The sequence below is a fragment of the Zalophus californianus genome, chromosome 7, assembly GCF_009762305.2.
Source record: "Zalophus californianus isolate mZalCal1 chromosome 7, mZalCal1.pri.v2, whole genome shotgun sequence".
Classification (NCBI taxonomy): domain Eukaryota; kingdom Metazoa; phylum Chordata; class Mammalia; order Carnivora; family Otariidae; genus Zalophus; species Zalophus californianus.
In genome coordinates, this window is record NC_045601.1 from 80997796 (window position 1) to 81006800 (window position 9005).

The 9005-nt window shown below is 39.1% G+C and overlaps 1 pseudogene; it reads left to right on the forward strand.

Annotated features, from left to right (window-relative positions):
* The first annotated feature begins 7958 nt into the window (after positions 1-7958).
* On the forward strand, positions 7959-8568 carry LOC113926188 (annotated as a pseudogene).
* Positions 8569-9005: the final 437 nt, after the last annotated feature.

The window sequence follows — 9005 nt, forward strand, 5'->3', positions numbered from 1 at the left end:
CTTAGGTTCTTCCCTCCCCTCAAGGTCTCATGCAAAAGTTGAGTTGGTTCTTGGGTCCACCGCAGGTCTCTCTGTCCCCAAGCACTAGGCTTCTCTTCCTCCTTCAAGCTGGCAGTGTGTCATCAAACTGGCTTTCAACTTGTCAATAAACTGGATTTTCCATGATACGCTCTAGTTTTCTTCAGAAAAACTGACTTAGTAGATGCATGTAATTGGTCAACTCTAACACAAAATGATAGAAAATGAGACAACTTCTCAAAATGAATATGTTTGAGAGTCTATGAAAAAAAATTTTTTTGACCCGTTTAAATTTAATTTTTTTTTTTTTTTTTTTTTTTTGACCCGGAAGGCCGACTGCATAGTGTTTAGGGAGACTGAATTACAGTCAGCTATATCTGGAGCTACAGCCAAGCTTGACCACTTCCAATTCATATACCTCTAGACAAGTAGTTTAAACATTCAGAGCCTATTTTCTAGGTTGTAAAATGAGTAATGTTGCCTTAAAAGTTACATAAAATAACAATGTCTGGGGCATAGCAAGTACTCAGTAAAAGAGTCCCTGTTACAATGATGATCATCATGATTGCAGTACAGAAATGTATCTCTAAAGTACAGAATTTAGTCATTTCATCCATCCACCTAAATCTTTCAAGGTAAAGTTCTAATTTCTTAGTGTGGCATGGAAGGCCTGTCATAATCTAGTCGCTGCTTCCTCTTCAGTGCCATCTCTCAGCCTTCCACGCTGTGCTCTTTGTGCCACTGACACAAGTCCCCTCCTACCTCCTACACCTTCTGCCTGGATTCCACACATCCCTCAACCCTCGGGTCAGGCATGAACTCCTCCAATATGGTTTTCTTAGCCCATGCTCCACTGACACAGCCATCAATCTAGATTTGTTTTCCTTCTTTCTGCTTCCATCATATCCCATGCAAGCCTGTAGGCCTAGCAATGATCATTTATTCTCTAGGGTTACCATCACTGTTAACTTGATTACCTCCCCCATTAAAAGTAAGTTCAATATTGAATGACTAAAAAGTGTACTCTGCAGGACATAGGCAATTTCCTAATATCACCAATTTGGTACACTATAACTACTAAATAGACATTAGGCCAAAAAATACATTTAAAGTGCAGATATTGATTGCATTTATTCTTTAAAAAAAAATAAGTTCAGCACTAGATAGGAAGAAACCAAGGAAAAATAATTTTAGCATGAATGTTATCAAAGTTCTCACTGTTTTCAAAGTTAAATGTGAAAAAAGTCTAAAATTTTTTCATCAGAATAGAAAATAAGTATGGGACACCTGGGGTAATTTAAAGTCTGTATTCTCTATAGCAGTTTCATTTATTCATTTTTCTTTTTACCACAGTGGATATCTTGTTCTTTCTAAAAATAGTTGCTGGCAATTTCCAAAGATGTAATTTCTTGTAAAGTGATGAGCTAAGCATATAGATAGGATGAAATTGGGCTCTGAGTTTTTGTTCCTTCAAGAAAACTCATTTTTTTAATGTCCACTACCAGGTAAAATGTAATTTTTAGAATATTTTTATAGAATGGCTTAAATGCCAAGAAAGATATGTAATAAATTGTTCCACTCAATCACCTCCATTAATAAAAAACAAAAAAAAAAATCACTAAAGTTTGGGCAATGAAAGGTACAAAGATCCACCAGTTAAGCCAGTCTTAACTTGGGTGATTTTTTTTTACAGAAAGTCTTCCCTCCACTAAGGAAATTAAATCTCTTTCTTCCTAATTTGAAAGTGAGAATAAGCATCAGAACAGACAACTCTCAAAACCCACTTAACAGTAATCATTCCAGTAAATGTATGTATATATCATATACTTATTTTTATATGGTTTTTATGCTATTGATACTACAAACACCAATACCACAGAGCAGATAAATAAGTATTTGAATATCTTACCATCATTTAGGAAGAGTCACACATAACCAATCAAAGAGGATCAAGTGAATCCTTAAAAGTATATATTCTTGGACTTATCTTTTTATTAACATATTGCTGCTCCTGTCTCTAAATGACTTCACTCCTATTCAAATAAATTATTGCAGCACCTGGGTGGCTCAGCTGGTTAAGCATCTGCCTTTGGCTCAGGTCATGATCTCAGGGTCCTGGGACTGAGCCCTGCATCAAGCTCCCTGGTCAGTGGGGAGTCTGCTTCTCCCTCTCCCTCTTCCCCTCCCCCTGCTCATGCTTGCTCTCTCGCTCTCTCTCTCTCAAATAAATAAAAATCTTTTTAAATAAATAAATTCTTTTTTCTTCCTCTGTCTCACTCTAGTCTGTTAAATATAAATATAATAAGTTAATCATCTTTATGGCAAAATGAGGCTCAGCTTTTATATTATAGATTAAATATCTACTTCAGTTGTCTTAGTCACAGTTATTGGACTAAATCTAAACAATGTCTTATTTGTGGAGAATTTCCCAGCCTAAGCATTACAAGCCAAGAAAAGGAAGGAAGGAAGGAAGGAAGGAAGGGAGGGAGGGAGGGAGGGAGGAAGGAAGGAAGGAAGGAAGGAAGGAAGGAAGGAAAAAAAACCCAAAGCAAAAAACAGTTCAAATTTATGATAATGATGACAGTAATTTTTTTTAGATCTGCCAATATATCCATTTCTCTCTATTTCCACCACCACCTCCTTAATTCTAACTGCCATCACAACTTTCCTGGACTACTGAAATCACCTTCTAGATGATCTACTACCACATAATCTGGCCTCCTCCCATAGTTTGCCCACTACAGCCCAACTGACATTTCACCATGCTAAACTGGTGATATCACCTTCTCCATACCAGCCTCATCCTCTTAAAACTCTCAAGGGCTTTCCATCACTGTGACTAAAGACAACAATTCTTAACAAAGCCTGTCATTGCACTGTTTACTCTTGCTTCTCTCCCCAACTTTGCCTGACACTTATTTTCCATACTTTACATGCTTGCTACACTGGCCTTTTTGTAGTCTTTCCAACTTCTCTTTGCTTACTCCCAGCACCAATTCTAAATGTTCATGCAACTCCCATGTTGGATCAGATACCCACTGTGTGACTGGTGGAGATGAGAGCAGCAGGAGAGGAGCTGTATCTTAATGTTCATAGTTGATATAAGGAGCCATTACTATGGATTGGAAGATATCTGAGTCATTGTGAGCTAAATAGGGAATTCTAAAGGTAAGCATTGGACTGTTAGTTTTTTTTTTATTTTTTTATTGTTATGTTAATCACCATATATTACATCATTAGTTTTTGATGTAGTGTTCCATGATTCATTGTTTGTGCATAACACCCAGTGCTCCACGCAGAATGTGCCCTCTACAACACCCATCACCAGGCTAACCCATCCCCCCAACCTTCTCCCCTCTAGAACCCTCAGTTTGTTTTTCAGAGTCCATCATCTCTCATGGTTCGTCTCCCCCTCTGACTTACTCCCCTTCATTCTTCCTCTCCTGCTATCTTCTTCTTTTTCTTTTTTGTTTCAGAAGTACAGATCTGTGATTCAACAGTCTTACACAATTCACAGCGCTCACCGTAACAAATACCCTCCCCCAATGTCTATCACCCAGCCACCCCATCCCTACCACCCCCAACCACTCCAGCAATACTCAGTTTGTTTCCTGATATTAAGAATTCCTCATATCAGTGAAGTCATATGATACATGTCTTTCTCTGATTGACTTATTTCACTCAGCATAACACCCTCCAGTTCCATCCACGTCGTTGCAAATGGCAAGATCTCATTCCTTTTGATGGCTGCATAATATTCCATTGTGTATATATACCACTTCTTTATCCACTCATCTGTCGATGGACATCTTGGCTCTTTCCACAGTTTGGCTATTGTGGACATTGCTGCTATAATCATTGGGGTGCACGTACCCCTTCAGGTCCCTACATTTGTATCTTTGTTGTAAATACCCAGTAGTGCAATTGCTGGATCGAATGGTAGCTCTAATTTCAACTGTTTGAGGAACCTCCCTACTGTTTTCCAGAGGGGTTGCATCAGCTTGCATTCCCACCAACAGTGTAGGAGGGTTCCCCTTTCTCCACATCCCTGCCAACATCTGTCGTTTCCTGACTTGTTAATTTTAGCCATTCTGACTGGTGTGAGGTGGTATCTCATTGAGGTTTTGTTTTGGATTTCCCTGATGTCGAGCGATGTTGAGCACTTTTTCATGTGTCTGTTGGCCATTTGGATGTCTTCTTTGGAAAAATGTCTGTTCATGTCTTCTGCCCATTTCTTGATTGGATTATTTGTTCTTTGGGTGTTGAGTTTGATAAGTTCTTTATAGATTTTGGATACTAGCCCTTTATCTGATATGTCATTTGCAAATATTTTCTCCCATTCTGTCGGTTGTCTTTTGGTTTTGTGGACTGTTTCTTTTGCTGTGCAAAAGCTTTTTATCTTGATGAAATCCCAATAGTTCATTTTTGCCCTGGCTTCCCGTGCCTTTGGCGATGTTTCTAGGAAGAAGTTGCTGCGGCTGAGGTCGAAGAGATTGCTACCTGTGTTCTCCTTTAGGATTTTGATGGACTCCTGTCTCATGTTTAGGTCTTTCAACCATTTGGAGTCTATTTTTGTGTGTGGTGTAAGGAAATGGTCCAGTTTCATTCTTCTGCATGTGGCTGTCCAACTTTCCCAACACCATTTGTTGAAGAGACTGTCTTTTTTCCACTGGACAATTCTTTCCTGCTTTGTCAAAGATAAGTTGACCATAGAGTTGAGGGTCCATTTCTGGGCTCTCGATTCTGTTCCATTGATCTGTGTGTCTGTTTTTGTGCCAGTACCATACTGTCTTGATGATGACAGCTTTGTAATAGAGCTGGAAGTCCGGAATTGTGATGCCGCCAGCTTTGCTTTTCTTTTTCAATATTCCTCTGGCTATTCGGGGTCTCTTCTGGTTCCACACAAATTTTAGGATTATTTGTTCCATTTCTTTGAAAAAAGTGGATGGTATTTTGATGGGGATTGCGTTGAATGTGTAGATTGCTCTAGGTAGCATTGACATCTTCACAATGTTTGTTCTCCCAATCCATGAGCACGGAACGTTTTTCCATTTCTTTGTGTCTTCTTCAATTTCTTTCATGAATATTTTATAGTTTTCTGAGTACAGATCCTTTGCCTCTTTGGTTAAATTTATTCCTAGGTATCTTATGGTTTGGGGTGCAATTGTAAATGGGATCGACTCCTTGATTTGTCTCTCTTCTGTCTTGTTGTTGGTGTATAGGAATGCCTGGACTGTTAGTTTTAAGAAATGTATGCCAGCTGGCACTAGTGACCCCATCTGGCTACTCTGGCCCCAGTTGGCTTCCAGAGCACCAGATTCCCAGCAGGATCTCAAAAACCCAAACTCCTAGCCCATCCCAGTACCTTTCAGATCCCATTTCCCAGGAAAGTTCCTGCAGAACCAGGTTCCCAGTCAGTCCCATTGTTGGCCAACTCCCATGGCCCTGGTCTCCCAACAGGGTTATCCAAACCCAAGCCATTTGCCCACTTTGGTGCTGGCAGCTTCCATGGCACCAGACTCCTGGCAGGCTCCCCAGAACCCAAGCTACATGAATCCCATGAATCTCAATTCCAGCTAGTTCTTACAGAGTGGACCAGATCCTGTAGCTCCAGGTCCTCAATTAGCCTTCAAAAAACAAAAAAACAAAAAAAACTCAGACTCCAGGTGAGCCAGGCTAACTACCACAGAAAACCAAAAGAGAGTAGAGGTAGCTATATTATATAAGACAAAATGGAGTTTAAGTCAAAAATTGTAACAAGAAAAAAAGAACATTATTGTATAATGATAAAGGGGTCAATTCATCAAAAGGGTATAGCAATAGTAAATATAGATGCACCCAACTTCAGAGCACCTAAATATATTAAGCAAATACTAACAAATCTGAACAGAGAAATAAACAATATACAATAACAAAAGACTTTTGTACTCCACTTTCAACAATGGACAGATCATGCAGACAGTAAACTACTAAGGAAATACTTGACATGAACTATACCTTAAACCAAACTGACTTGATATATATGTTCAGAACATTCTACCCAACAGCAATAGAATAAATATTCTTCTCAAATACACAAGGAACATTCTCCAGAATCGATAACTTATTAGGTCACAAAATAGGCCTTAGCAAATGTAAAAAGACTGAAGTCATACCAAGTCTCTTTTCTAACAACAGTGGTATGAAATCAATTACAAGAATTACAATAAGAAAACTGGAAAACTCACAAATATGTAGAGGTTAAACAACATGTTCCTGAATGGCCAATGGGTTAAAGAAAAATTCAAAAAGAATTTTTAAAAATATATTTAAACAGACACATGAAAAGATGCTCAACATCACGCATCACCACGGAAATGCAAATCAAAACTACCATGAGGTATCACCTTACACCTGTCAGAATGGCTAAAATCAACAACACAAGAAACAACAAGTGTTGACAAGGATGTGCAGAAAAAGGAACCCTTGTGCAGTGTTGGTGGGAATGCAAACTGGTGCAGCCACTGCAGAAAACAGTATGGAGGTTCCTCAAAAAGTTAAAAATAGAACTACCATATGACCCAGCAATCACACTACTGGGTATTTACTCAAAAAAATACAAAAACACTAATTCAAAGGGATACATGCACGCCTGTTTATAGCAGCATTATTTACAATAGCCAAGATATGGAAGCAGCCCAAATGTCCATTGATTGATGAATGGATAAAGCAGAAGAAATATATATATATATATATATATATATATAGAATATACATACATGGAATATTTTTCAGGCATAAAAAAACTGAATTCTTGCCATTTGTAACAGCATGGATAGAGCTAAAGAGTATAATACTACATTAAATAAGTCAGAGAAAGACAAATACCATGTGATTTACCCATATGTGGAATTTAAGAAACAAAACAAATGAGCAAAGGGTAAAAAAAATAAGAGAGAGGGAGAGACAAATCAAGAAACAGACTCAACTATAAAGTACAAACTGGTGGTTACCAGAGGAGAGGGGCATGGGGGGATGGGTTAAATAGGTGATGGGGATTAAGGAGTGCACTTGTCCTGATGAGCACAGGTGTTGTATGGAGTTGTTGAATCACTATATTGTACACCTAAAACTAATATAACATTTTATGTTAACTATACCATAATTAAAATAAAATTTTAAGAATCTTAGATATTTTTTTAAATATAGTGAAACAAATGAAAATAAAAAAACAACATGCCAAAATTTTATGGGATGTTGGCAAAAGCAGTTTTAAGAGGGAAGTTTAGGAGCACCTGGGTGGCTCAGTTGGTTAAGTGTCTGCCTTTGGCTCAGGTCATGATCCCAGGGTCCTGAGATTGAGCCCCACGTTGGGGGGGGGGGTCCCTGCTCAGCGGGGAGTCTGCTTCTCCCTCTGCCCCTCCCCCCCCGCTCCTGCTCTCTCCGTCTGTCTGAAATACATAAATACAATCTTTAAATAAAAAAGAGGGACGTTTATAGCAATAAACACCTAAATGAAGAAAAAGGACAGATGACAAGTAAGTAATTTAACTTCACACCCTAAGGAACCAGAAAGCAAAGAACAAACCAAGCCCAAAGTTAGCTGAGATAGAAAATAATTATCAGAGCAGAAATAAAACAGAGACCAGAAAAACAATAGGAAAGATAAGTAAAATAAAAAGTTGGTTTTTTTGAAAAGATAAACAAAATTAACGAACCTTTAGCAAGACTAAGAAAAAAGAGAGAAGATTCAAATTATTAAAATTAGAAATGAAAGAGGAGACATTAAAACTGATTCAATAGGACTGTCTTCTACTCTGTAGCTGGAGCAAGCACGGCTCTGGAGGGCTCCTCGGGGTGGTGGGCTCGGCGGGAAGAGCAGGGCTGGCTTTCCTCTGGCAGGAGCTTGGTTGCCTCCCTGTCATCATGGTGCAGGTTTAGGAAAACCCGGAGACGGCATCATGGCCGGGGAGCCTGAGCTTCACTACTTCAATGGACGAGGCAGAATGGAGTCCATCGGGTGGCTCCTGGCTGCAGCTGGAGTAGAGAGACATAAGTCTGATGTTCCAGCAAGTACCAATGGTGGACATCGAAGGAATGACACTGGTGCCGACCAGACCAGAACCATTCTCAACTACATGGCCCCCAAATACAACCTCTACAGGAGAGACCTAAAAGAGAGAGCCCTGATAGATATGTACACAGAAGGTATGGCAGATTTGAATGAAATGATCATTGTTTTGCCTCTATGCCCACCTGATCAAAAAGATGCCAAGATTGCCCTGATCAAAGAGAGAACGACAGATTGTTATCTCCCCATGTTTGAGAAAGTGTTAAAGAGCCATGGACAAGACTACCTTGTTGGCAACATGCTGAGCAGGGCTGACATTCACCTGGTGGAACTTCTCTACTATGTGGAAGAGCTTGACCCCAGCCTTCTGGCCAACTTCCCTCTGCTGAAGAATCAGCAATCTCCCCACCATGAAGAAGTTTCTGTAGCCTGGCAGCCCGAGGAAGCCTCCCATTGATGAGAAAAGTTTAGAACAAGCCAAGATTTTCAGGATTAAATGAAGCAGGAATGGATGCCCAGCACATGTAGAACCAATCTGCTGAGGTTTTCCAGCAATGAAGTGCGTTACCTAAATGTAAATACTGGCTATCGTGAGACTAGGAAAAGTTGCAAAGGTTTAGTGGTAATTAAGTAATAATACTCCTATGAGCCAATTTAACTTTTTAAACTATTATTTATTCTTTTTCATTAGGATCAAATATAAAATCAGAATTCAGTCCTTCTATTCTGTCTCTTGGATTAAAAATTAACATAGGAAAACATAGATTATGTGGTCTCTTTGATCTTTCTATGAATTGTCATATAACATTTGTTACCTAGCCTCTCAAAGAGTTGAGTGTAGAAATTCATATCTGACCTTCTCATGTACCCACAGGAAAATAGCTACTGCCCTGGGTAATGGCATAAAGATATGTTCTTATTTCTTCTTTGGGAGCCA